General features: G+C 42.4%; 1 protein-coding gene across 1 annotated transcript in view; it reads left to right on the top strand.

Moving 5' to 3' along the window:
* LOC141760306 (protein kinase C-binding protein NELL1-like) overlaps nt 1-13,258 on the top strand; it is a 377,384-nt gene that overhangs the window by 269,748 nt on the left and 94,378 nt on the right. The gene's annotated exons all lie outside the window — the stretch shown is intronic.

The raw sequence follows: 13,258 nt of genomic DNA, 5'->3' as shown, positions 1-13,258 counted from the left end.
TACAAAACTTGATATATTCTCCAAACCCCCTCATCTCCCCAATCACCCCCAAATCTCCACAATATTCCATCCATGTATACATTAAAATGCATATCATTAGCAGTGGCGTGATTGGGAGGAACGGCCTCCCTGATCTAAACCCGAGTGGTCGTTTGTTGTTGGACTTCTGTGCTAGTCATGGATTGTCCATCACGAACACCATGTTCGAACATAAGGATGCTCATAAGTGTACGTGGTACCAGAGCACCCTAGGCCGAAGGTCGATGATCGATTTTGTAATCGTATCATCTGATCTGAGGCCGCATGTTTTGGACACTCGGGTGAAGAGAGGGGCGGAGCTGTCAACTGATCACCATCTGGTGGTGAGTTGGGTCAGAGGGTGGGGGAAGACTCTGGACAGACCTGGTAAGCCCAAACGCGTAGTGAGGGTGAACTGGGAACGTCTGGAGGAGGCCCCTGTCCGAGAGATCTTCAACTCACACCTCCGGCGGAGCTTTTCTGGCATCCCTGTGGAGGTTGGGGGCATTGAACCCGAGTGGACGATGTTCAAAGCGTCCATTGCTGAAGCTGCGGCGGTGAGCTGTGGTTTTAAGGTCTTAGGTGCCTCAAGGGGCGGCAACCCTCGAACACCGTGGTGGACACCGGTGGTCAGGGAAGCCGTCCGACTGAAGAAGGAGGCCTTCCGGGATATGTTATCTCGGAGGTCTCCGGAGGCAGTTGCAGGGTACCGACGGGCCCGAAGAGCAGCAGCCACTGCCGTGACGGAGGCAAAGCAGCGGGTGTGGGAGGAGTTCGGAGCAGCCATGGAGAAGGACTTTCGGTCGGCACCAAAGTGCTTCTGGAAAACCATCCGGCACCTTAGGAGGGGGAAACGGGGAACCATCCAAGCTGTGTACAGTAAGGATGGGACACTGTTGACCTCAACTGAGGAGGTAATCGGGCGGTGGAAGGAGCACTTTGAGGAACTTCTGAATCCGACCAATACGCCCTCTATGGTAGAGGCAGAGCTGGAAGCTGATGGGGGACCATCATCAATTACCCTGGTGGAAGTCACTGAGGTAGTCAAACAACTCCACAGTGGCAAAGCCCCGGGGGTTGATGAGATCCGCCCAGAAATGTTGAAGGCTCTGGGTGGGGAGGGGCTGTCTTGGATGACACGTCTCTTCAACACCGCGTGGAAGTCGGTGACAGTGCCTAAGGAGTGGCAGACCGGGGTGGTGGTTCCCCTTTTCAAAAAGGGGGACCAGAGAGTGTGTGCCAATTACAGGGGTATCACACTGCTCAGCCTCCCTGGTAAAGTCTACTCCAAGGTGCTGGAAAGGAGGGTTCGGCCGATAGTCGAACCTCAGATCGAAGAGGAACAATGCGGATTCCGTCCTGGCCGTGGAACAACGGACCAGCTCTTCACTCTCGCAAGGATCCTGGAGGGGGCCTGGGAGTATGCCCATCCAGTCTACATGTGTTTTGTGGACTTGGAGAAGGCATATGACCGGGTCCCCCGGGAGATACTGTGGGGGGTGCTGCGGGAGTATGGGGTGAGGGGGGCACTTCTCAGGGCCATCCAATCCCTGTACGCCCAAAGCGAGAGCTGTGTTCGGATCCTCGGCAGTAAGTCGGACTCGTTTCCGGTGGGGGTTGGCCTCCGCCAGGGCTGCGCTTTGTCACCAATCCTGTTCGTGATATTCATGGACAGGATATCGAGGCGTAGTCGGGTGGAGGAGGGTTTGCAGATCGGTGTGCTGAGGATCTCATCGCTGCTTTTTGCAGATGATGTGGTCCTGTTGGCATCATCGGTCTGCGACCTCCAGCACTCACTGGATCGGTTCGCAGCCGAGTGTGACGCAGTCGGGATGAGAATCAGCACCTCTAAATCTGAGGCCATGGTTCTCAGCAGGAAACCGATGGATTGCCTACTCCGGGTAGGGAATGAGTCCTTACCCCAAGTGAAGGAGTTTAAGTATCTCGGGGTCTTGTTCGCGAGTGAGGGGACGATGGAACGTGAGATTGGTCGGAGAATCGGAGCAGCAGGGGCGGTATTGCATTCGCTTTACCGCACCGTTGTGACGAAAAGAGAGCTGAGCCGGAAGGCAAAGCTCTCGATCTACCGGTCAATCTTCGTTCCTACTCTCACCTATGGTCATGAGGGTTGGGTCATGACTGAAAGAACGAGGTCGCGGGTGCAAGCGGCCGAAATGGGTTTCCTCAGGAGGGTGGCTGGCGTCTCCCTTAGAGATAGGGTAAGAAGCTCAGTCATCCGTGAGGGACTCGGAGTAGAGTCCTTGCTCCTTTGCGTCGAAAGGAGCCAGTTGAGGTGGTTCGGGCATCTAGCACGGATGCCTCCTGGGCGCCTCCCTTGGGAGGTGTTCCAGGCACGACCAGCTGGGAGGAGACCACGGGGAAGACCCAGGACTAGGTGGAGAGATTATATCTCTACTCTGGCCTGGGAACGCCTCGGGATCCCCCAGTCAGAGCTGGTTAATGTGGCCCGGGAAAGGGAAGTTTGGGGTCCCCTGCTGGAGCTGTTGCCCCCGCGACCCGACCCCGGATAAGCGGTTGAAGATGGATGGATGGATCATTAGCAGTTCTTTCTTTTGCTTGTTCCATCACCGACCTCCCTCATCCGCCGTCACACAGTGATACAAGCTGGAGTAGATATACCATACTGTGAATTATAATAAATAAGAACCAAGGCTACAAGTTAAATAAACAATCCAAAATAATTTCAGAAACATAATAAAACTGAAAGAAGAGAAACATATCATCGAAATAAAGAAGCAAATGCATGATAGCAATGCTGATAATAATACAAAAAATACTAATTACAAAATGGTGAAAGAATGCGATCCCCCCCTATTTGGTTGTTGACTCCTCCTGATATATTATTATATGTATTATATTATATTATTAATCCAATAGAAATATATTACCTGTCTGGAATTACTGTACTTTTTGCTAAGCTGAGGTGCAGTATCTTCATATTTTGTGTTATGACTTTTCACCCATAACTTTCTACTTAGTAGAAGTAGATTTAGTAAATTTTCTCTAAAAGGATATCTACTGTATGTGGGGGATGTTTGACAATAAGATAATAACATTACACATAGGATTATCTCTATAAATTGACTTGGAACGTTTTATTGATATAGAACAGTATGATAATGCACATAATACGCCAGAATAATGTCATTTGGATTTGTTATAGCCTATTCAAAGTTAGACAGGCAAAGGTGTTTTTTTGTCCATCTACGGTGTGAGGATCCTCAGTTGAGCGTCTAATGTGAATATAAGATTGCATTTGGCAGCTCATTAAAAGATAGTTTTACTGCGCGTTCTGACTATATATATTATAAAGCTATATGTATAGCTGCAGACATATGCACATATAAGATAAGATAGAACTGTATTTATCCCGAGGCAAACTGTTGAAATCCTGCATACGCTGCCAATATCAATACCGTTAAAAACTGATCTGAAATATACTTTGACATAAGTTAAAAGGTCAGTTCAAATCCAAAGAATCACTTAAAGCAAGTTCTGCCTCATAGCACATTTCATCCCCAGCACCCTCACAGATTTGTACGGCTTATAGTCCACAAGTCCAAAGGGTGCACATTTGGATTCAGCCATTGTCTTTGTGAGCATGTTAGCATTTAGCTCTCGCACCACTGTGTCTAAGTATAGCCTATAGCCTCACAGAGCCGTTATCCTGGCTGTAGACTCTTCAGTCATGGTACAAAGAGGGAAGGAAACTGTGATTCATCACCATTAAAACTGTGTTACAGTCACAGTTATGTCAATACTCAAGTCAAGTACCTCAATTGTACATAAATCTTGTACTTGAGTAGATGTTCCACTATCTCATATAAGTAAATTATTCCAATATGTAGCCTACATTGTGTCCTCTCTTTGTCAGTTTTACCACTAAATAACATTGGTTGCTGTTTTCATGCTCCTAAATGAGGTGAAAAATTGTAACGTTCGCTTCCGTCAACTGAAACATGGCAGCTCTGCAGCTGTGACGCTGTATCTTTAGTTGTCTGAAATGAAATTGTTGTTTGTCTCCCCGGAACTGGCTAGTTAGCTAGCTAGCTTATCCGAAGACTGACAAGCTAGCTAGCTAACGCCTGCTCTCCTCCCGGTGAAGTAGTCTCTCCTAGCGGCGAGGAGTGAGGCAGAAGTGACCGTGACCCGGCGCTGTCCACTGTTGGGCTCATTTTCTGTAGCATGGTGGAATTAGCAAGGTAGCTAGCTAACTAGCCAGTCGCTAAATGAGTAAAACTTAACTTAATGCTTCGTCCACACACTGTTGTCACAGCGTAGGAAAGCACAGTGCTGTCGCCAGATGAGTGACCAGTAGGCCTATTGCATGACAGCATGACGGGATTAGCAAGCTAGCTAAGTAGCCAGCCGTTCGGACAGCGGCCTTGTGGCCGACGGCGGCGCTGTAAGGGATAAATTGAGGACGCATAAATCTTTGGATGCCTAAAGTTAACTGTCCTTCAGTAAAGTCAGTCAAAAAGAGGCAAAGCGTTTCAGAGATGGACCGTGAGCCGTGGAGCCGTGAGCCATTGGCTGCGGTTAGCAGAAGGCTAAACTATTAGCAACCCTTTCTCTCCATCGCTGAAACGTTTCGCATATATTGTAGCTTGCTAGAGCCTCGAATCACATTCTCATCTCAACTATGTGATATTTTGGCACCCAACAACGCAGCAAGATGACATTTTTGATGTGTAACTTTAGCCCACTGCTAGTATTAGCCTCCCGTCTTTCCTTTGTTTTGCCTCCAGCTAAAACCATGACATAATCGTGACGTCGACACAAGAAGGGTCTATTAACACATTAACTGATTGGAGAATACCTTTGTGTGTCTTTTTAACTGAAAGGTTATAGAGAATCAGCATGTGATTGAACAAGAACGGTTGATTGCAGCCATTCAGTTTTTAATGGCTTTTCTGCAGTAAATATTCTGATTTAAAACATCCTTCTTCTTCTTCTACATCCCTGACCTTCTCAGAGCTTAATGTCATGGGAAAGTATGGACACAATTTCACCAACATATTTACCTATTTGTAACAACACAATGCAAATATTCTGTCTAAGTCTATTATCTCTGTGGCTCAAGCTTTTGCTCAACATGCAGTGGGCCTATACTATAACACCTGTTTGCAGTGTTTTTCCTGGGAAGGGGTTTAAAGCAACGTGTTTTCTCGAGGGTGAATAGGATGTGCTTGGTTGCTGCTCAGTGTTTCTCCGGAGAAGTGTTCTTTAATTAGCTCGGAGTTGGCAGCCACGCGGGGACAGAGATCCATAGACAATCAATCTATTTTGCAGCTTGTAAACTGTCCTGGCTGCTGACTGCGAGCCCTAGGAGCCTGCTCTACATCTGCTGGGAGAGATAAATCCTCTCTCTGTCTCCTGTTCCCTCTCCCAGCTTCTCCTTCAGCTTCTCCTCCAGGGTTTTAGATCCTCTGCATGAGTGTAATACGGAGTAAGTGTTCACGGCGAGGGGAGGCGGCGGCGGCTCATCTTTCACTCGCTAACACGATTGCACATTAGCTTCTGTAATTGGTGCGTTGTGCTGAAATCTGTATTGTTATTCTTCATTGTGTCTAGATCTGGAAAGGTTTCTGGTAATGATATTGTTTTCGCTGCATTAAGCAGGACACACACAGACACAGCAGAAGCCAGCTTCTGGTTTTTCTCTGGTTTCTCTGTTTTTTTTGTTCTATCAAGCCGTTAGCAAGGAGAAAGTTAACTCAGGAGGTCCAGTAGCTGCTCGGATTAGGCTGAAATGAGCTTCTGTATGAGCCTTTATCATTAATCATAATAGAGTATGCATCGCTCAGCCAACATGGTTATGTGGGCCCCACATGGGTTATGCTGGGGGTACCTGGGTTCCAAGTGGGTATGGGCCCAAAATGGGCATCTTATCTGGGGCCCACTTGGGTTAACTAAGTAGGTCCCACATAGACTCCTCCCCAAGTGGGCTACCCATGTGGATCCTAGGTGAGTCAGTAATGGAAAATTAGTGCATGGGCTCAGAATGGGCAACACAAATGGGGCCCACTTGGGGTTGATGTCACTTTGTTCTGTGACATCACCTTCTCAAACCAGTGATGGCCAAACAGCTATGGCTGCTATGAATTGGTAGAACTGTAAAAATTAAAAAATTAAAACCATATACTTGCCAGCCGTACCATACATTTAGTGTTCTGTCGATGTTGAAATGTAACCAGATATTGATTTTCCTGACGGGAACACATTTAACCCCGGATTATGGTCGCAGTTTTAAACAGTTTTAAATGTGGTTAACATTGTAAATTGCAACAAACAAAACAAAAAAAACAATTCAACAAAACTTCTTCCTTAGGTTTAGGCAACAAAAATACTTGTTTAGTTTTAGTGAAAAAAACATCATGGTTTGGGTTAAAATGATTACGAGATTGAAACAGAACAAAAACACTACAAAACTACCTGGTTAGGTTTAGTAAAAAAACACCATGGTTTTGCTTAAAACTGCGGACTATCATTACAAACACATCTGTGATACATCAAAAACAAAAACATAATCTGGAACAAATGATGTTTCACACTAAACGTAATTCACAATATGGTTTTGTTGTATGGGAGCCTAATATTTAGGAGACAAGGCTGGTAATGATATACTATAGTTGCCTGATCTTATTATACCCCTTTAACATCCACGTCTGCCTAAATTAAAACATATTAACTGTTGTCGATTGTTCATACCCTTGCGATGGATTTGGACAAAATGTTTTTTTAGTGTTTGACTGCCACACTGCGTTGTTGGTGGGAGACACCATATTATTTTAGGTTTTGGTTTTATAGCCTGCTATATGCATAGCTGCGTAACTTTTATTACAAAACATTCTTTTTGAAAATGACCACATTAACTGAAAAGGGTATTGCATGTTTATTTTTAACGTTTCATAGTAGCAGTCTGTTCTACATACATAGCGCTAGCATCCTGCAGGCACAACAGGTTCAAGGTTATAGCAGGATTTGTCAGTGTCATCGCAATTACAAGGTCCTCAAAGGTTATTCGGGTTACATTATATTTTTCTGTATTGTTCTTGTGATTGCCATATTATACTGCTGAAATTCATCCTCACTTATGTTCCAAACATTCCCTTTTGTTCCAAGGTAATACTATACAAATTGTATGTCTAATATTGTCACTCGTTACCTGGAAACACTTGTGGGCTGCAAAATGCTGAACTACCTGTTTCTATGATTTTTTTTTTCACCCATGGTGAATACACAATGCTGTTTCATGTTTGCCGCTCAGCGGGAAGCGACCGTACGGTGACATCACCCACGTGTCCTCAGTCAGATATAAAGAATTCCCCCGAATCGTTAAAATCAAGCAGAGCTGAGATAAGGAATACAAGAGAGATGTGTTTGTTGACAATCACTGACTGCAGTGTTTGTGCAATGTGTTTGTTCCTGTCTTTTAGCTTCAGGCCAGTGTCTCTGTGTGTCTCTACGGACGTCAGACAGCTCTTGGCTTCGTCCACCCACAAACTTACCTCACATCACTGTAGCCACCGTACGGTCTCCGGATTTACCCTCAATATTACAATCTGAGCAGCTCCTTCCTCGGAGGAATAAAGTGTCACCTATTGCAGTTTTTACACGACACGCCATGTATCACCTTTTGCATGGGGCACTCTCAGCCTCATCCCTCTCTGTCTCTCCTGCCTGGCGGAGGAGCCTGTCCTTTGTGAAGACAGCTCCCTGTAAACAATATAGGAGGCTGCGGTAATTGTGGTTCCACTTGATTTCACCCCTATGGAAGCAGCCGAGCAGCTCTGGGGAAACGGGATGGGAAGAGGAGAGGTGACAGGAAGTGTGAGGTTTCTGCATCTCCTCTTCTCAAAATGCCACAGCGCTGTCACGTCCGTGTTTGTGCAGCCCGGATCAGTTCACCGTTAGTCCTGGACGACTTTATCTATATACGTTGGTCAAAATAACATTTGGTGTCCCCATTTAAAGGCCATTTGACTTGAAACTGATTAGTTTGGTTTGGTCATTTTCAACTTATACAGCTCAAATTCACATAAATAATAATAATAAAAAAACAATAAGTCATTACATTTGAAATAGTGACAAACCTAGTTTATGCTGACGGAAAATGTGTAGGCTGAAGTCTTAGCTTATTACACCCATTAATTAATTTTGTACACTTGTCATTCAATTTATACACTAAAAATTAAAGAAGAAAAAAATAAAATATATGTATATATACCCCAAAAGACCCAAACAAAAAAAATCACATTATCTTTATATGTTGTTTAAAATAACATTTGGTGTTCCCATTTCAAGGACATTTGAAGTTAAACTGATTAGTTTAGTTTGGTTTATTTTGGTCGTTTTCAACTTATACAGCTCAAATTCACATTTAAATAATAATAATAATAAATAAATAAATGATAAAATAAATACCAACAACAAATCAAAGCAAGTTGATGCTGACTGAAAAGGCGTAGGCTGAAGCCTTAGCTTATTACACCTACTCTTTTTACATTCATTATTTTGTACACTTGTCATTCAATTTACACACTAAAATGTAAATGTAAATCCAATTTTATTGTCACACATTACACATACATAGCACAGTACACAGTGAAATGTAGCTGCTGTATTTAACCCATCCTAGTATATTAGGAGCAAAAAATTAAAGAATAAATAAATAAAATATATCAATATTGCATATACCCAAAAAGTCCCAAACAAAAATTAATATACACACTAGTGTTCATACCTTATATTTGTTCATCATCTTACTTATAAATATACATTTAAATATATGCCTTTTAGTTCAAACATACTCACTCTAATTTGTCCACCAGATCTCTAATTTAGAGAGCATGCAAGTTTATGTTGGTTGTTTCATAATTATAAGCTCTGTTTACAATTCTTATAGCTGTCTTCTAGAGCATAAAAAATGGATTTGTGATTGTTTTGTATGTACTTCCCAAAACCTCCATACAGTAGGTAATGTATGGAACTATAAAATAATGTTACAATACAAATTTAGTTGAAGATGTCTTTTGTTTTGTGCAATATTGTTTTGAGGACTGGAAAAGCTTTACTGGATATCGGGTGAATACACAGAGAGGGACATTTCTAAAATAGATATTTATTTTCAAGAATAAAATGTGGATTATGTGTTGAGCTTAGCCTCCAGTTTGTATAGATGATAGCGGTGTTAACCCTCAGTCTTTATGGTGCAGTGCAAGCAGAACTCTAGTGATTTCCCCTGTGGAAGGTCATTATGATCGCTAACTTCATGTGTTTGTGGATAATAGTCGTCTGCCATAATTGTGGAAATGGTCGCCCCGACTCCCACTGTGAACTTATCTTATGATCTCCGGGTTTTAAAGGAATTGTTTTCTACATTAAGCAGGTGCTGATAAGGCTCGCAGTTAAAGATTAAACCAGTGGAATGAGAGGTTTAAGGTCTTTCCTCCCTCTTGGCTGCGTCCTGTAAATAAACTCCCGACAGCAGGTTCAGCGCAGGCCTGGAGATAAAGTGTAGTATAGCCATTTTGAAAATGAACTCCTCATCTCTTCGAGAGCTGTAGCTTTGCACACTGTGTGACTGGGTGAAGACATTGAAACTCTCTAATAGATTAAAGAGCTCACTGACTGCCAAGCTGCAGCTTCTAAACTCTCAGTGGACTCAAGACACTGTAAGAAATATATTCTCAGGCCAATATTATTGGCTGATAATAGTCTTTATTACCTTTATACTAGGGCTGTCAATCAATCAACATATACAGTATATTCACGATTAATCGCATGGTTGTCCATAGTTAATCGCGGTTAATCGCAAATTAGTCACAGATTGACTGGACAAATATGCTTGCCGCCTACAGCTCTCAAAAAACTAAAGTAAAACGAAACAAACTCAAGCTAATAAAAGATTGTTCAGTGTCATCCTATATTTATAACTCATATAATGACCCTAATGTCATAATTGATAGTAAATTAAATTGTTTAGCTGTAAAATATCCTGCCCCGTTATACAATTATAATTAATGCAAAGTCTTTGTGTAAACAAGCAAAAAAGACCAATACATTATTGATTTTTTTTTTTTTTTTTTACATTTATTGACATAAAAAGTCACATAATTCCGGCTCTAATTAATATCATTAGTCTGTTTACCCACAACTTGTTTATTGTTCCTTTAGCCGACATAAACACATGGTGGCATTTCAACTGTATTGATTGAATTGAGCAGATTCAGGTCTTGGCTAATCCTTCATTCAAACAGGAGCCACATCACATGCTGCTGCCGTTGATCCTCTATAATGCATATTTCTCTTCTACCCTCATCTGCACTCTACTGATCAATACTTGACTTTGTGTATTTTCTTATCAAGCTGCCACTCATTGCTCAGACTCTGCTGTATGGCTGACCAAAAGAAGCTGCCATTAATTTCATGCATCATTTGCTACATATATTCTGCAAAACTCTAGCATTGGGAAAGGCTGCATCCCCCCTCAAGACACATTATATGTTTAATGAAAATTTAATCAAATCCAATTCCAATTATACATGTAATGAATGTGGAGCTCAGGTGTGACGAGCCCGGAAACCTTGGCAACCCTCCCTGTATACATTAACTCTTCAAAAATGGAGGTCAGGCTGTCGGGCTGGCTCGGCACCAGCCAATTTAACAAGCCCATCAACCACAGTTTGGGAAGGAGACCGATAAGTTTTCCTTAGTCCTCACTTTCATCCGTGTGTGATTGGCTCTGAGGAGGCTGCTGTTTATATTTAGCTTCCCCCATAAAGATTTGATGTAAGGAGTGTTTTCTTGCCGCTCGTCAGCAGACTTTACAACCATCCGGAGTGATGTCTGTCCTCACGTTACGCTGCTTTTCTGGAAGCTTTGTCTCTTCTTCTGCAGTGCGTTGTCTTCCTGTTCTCCACATGGAGACATGTGGAATAATAATGCACTCTACGGGATGGGTGTTTCCTGACAGAGGGCATTAATGAAACATGCTCGCATTAATGCGAATTGCAGCCTAAGCATCTTTATCGCCTTGAGCTGTATATCTCATTGGGTAGTAAATGAATTGCATTACCTCGCAGGTTGCTGCTGCTACACAGAGAGGATATGAACTAGGTGGTCAGGGGCGCTATAAAGCAAACCCTGCAGTAATATTACCAAAGAAGCGGCTGTAATTCATGATGTGAATGTGAATATTTGCTGCATATTGAGAAGCTCTTGTGTTTTTAAAGAGCCAGGTCTTTAGTGCTTCATGTTAATAATAACATGTGACTGTAGCACACCTCAGCAGCCGTGCAGATTCCCCTTTGGAGGCACTTCTCCTGCTTCCCTGCTCCATTTTATGGAAAAATATGCTTATTTACTATGCTAATCCTTATGAGTAAGGTCTCATTACCTGTAAATATGTGTGTGTTGATGCGTGGGTGGATGAGAGGCGTATTGTAAAGCACTTTGGCATCAAATTGTTACATAAACGTAGTCGATTTACCATTAAAAAAAATAAAAAAGCCACAAAAATTTCACTATAGGAAAAAAAAAAGCTAAGTTGGAAATGTGGTGTTGTAAATGATGATGTTGTGGAACCTGGTTTTACTAATTGTTTAATTTGGGGCAGTATAGTCACAGCATCAGTTTGTTGCCGCCACCCACCATTTCTGTCCGAACAAGTCCCCATACCTTCATAAGTGCCTTCCAAAACGACCCATTTGAACCCTACAAAAACAACACATATATGCTGTAGCTCTATGGCTGAAGCGGGTGTAATTAATATTTATATTAGAAAGGATAACATCACTGCATTTATGTGAAAGTGGTTGCTCATAATATCAAACCTACACAGGATTATCACTCATCTCTGCAGTTCCCCTCAGCTCCAACTAAGGATCCAACTTTTTTAGTCCCAATACTGATAGTGATATCGGGTACCTATCCGATATCAGTGTTTAGTTAATAAGCTGTATGCCTCACTGTGTGGAAGTGACTGGGATCATTCTTTTGAGTGTAAGGCAACATCAGGCTTGACTTAAACATTGCTTTCCTAACTTTGTAAAACAAAATGTGACCAATAAACACATAGATATACATTTATTTAAGTGTTTTTTTTATTATTCAAATAATAAATCGTACACCAGAAACTCAGTAAGCATTTTTCAAAACTTAAAACAGGAATTAAAATGACAGTATACTATGTATATAGTATATAAACATAAAATTGAATTAAATAGATCGGCCCCATTGTCACCGATATCCGATCCAGCTATTTGAGTCAGTATTGGCCCGATATCCAGTATTGGAATCGGTGTATCCCTAGCTCCAAGCATTTTAGCATATTTCAGATTATTGGTTTTGTTTTGTTTTACTGTTTTGGTTCACTCTTATAAGTGCCGTTTCCAGACAGCAGGCAGATGTATTCAGCCAAAAACCTCCCAAAACCCATTGCATGCTTCCTGTTCAGCACCAAACAGCAGACAGATGAAGATACTGACTAGCTGGTGAACATAGTGGAGCATTTAGCTGCTAAAGAGCAGGCGGCAACCTCCGGTTCTGAAAAGTGAAGCCAATACTGAAGTGCCTTAAACTTGCATTCTCTCTAATAGCCAACAGGGGACGACTCCTCTGGTTGCAAAAAGAAGTCTGATTGAATAGAAGTCTGTGAGAAAATGACCCTACTTCTCACTTGATTTATTACCTCAGTAAACATTGTAAACATGAGTTTATGGTCTCAATCGCTAGTTTCAAGTCTTCTTCAATACAGCATGATGTTCATTTAGTACATTATGGTCCCATTAAGAGTCAAATAGACCATAAAGCAAGGGATGCTTTAGGGCGGGGCTACCTTGTGATTGACAGGTCGCTAACACGGCATTGTCCGGTCTGGGAGTTGTCCGTGTTTTCGTCTTACAACTTTAACCCTTTCACAGTGTGTTTTCAGTTCATGAAAGTTAATTATAACATTTTGGTCGCCTAAAAAAGTCTTAGCTCCACCCTCTCGTGTCACTTCTGGTTCCAAAAAAACAAGATGGTGAAAGCCAAAAACCAAGAAGACGATGGTCAATATGACAAACTCGAGGCTTCAAAACCATAGTCCACATACCAATGGGTGACGTCACGGTGACTATGCCCACTTGTTATATGCTAAAGAGCCAGACATTTTTCTCAGGAGCTGGTGGAGCCCAAAACAGAGCTAAAAGAAGAGTGAATACAGGACTTTAAT

Source organism: Sebastes fasciatus, chromosome 2 (assembly GCF_043250625.1).
Source record: "Sebastes fasciatus isolate fSebFas1 chromosome 2, fSebFas1.pri, whole genome shotgun sequence".
Classification (NCBI taxonomy): domain Eukaryota; kingdom Metazoa; phylum Chordata; class Actinopteri; order Perciformes; family Sebastidae; genus Sebastes; species Sebastes fasciatus.
This window is presented reverse-complemented; position numbering and strand designations above follow the sequence as displayed.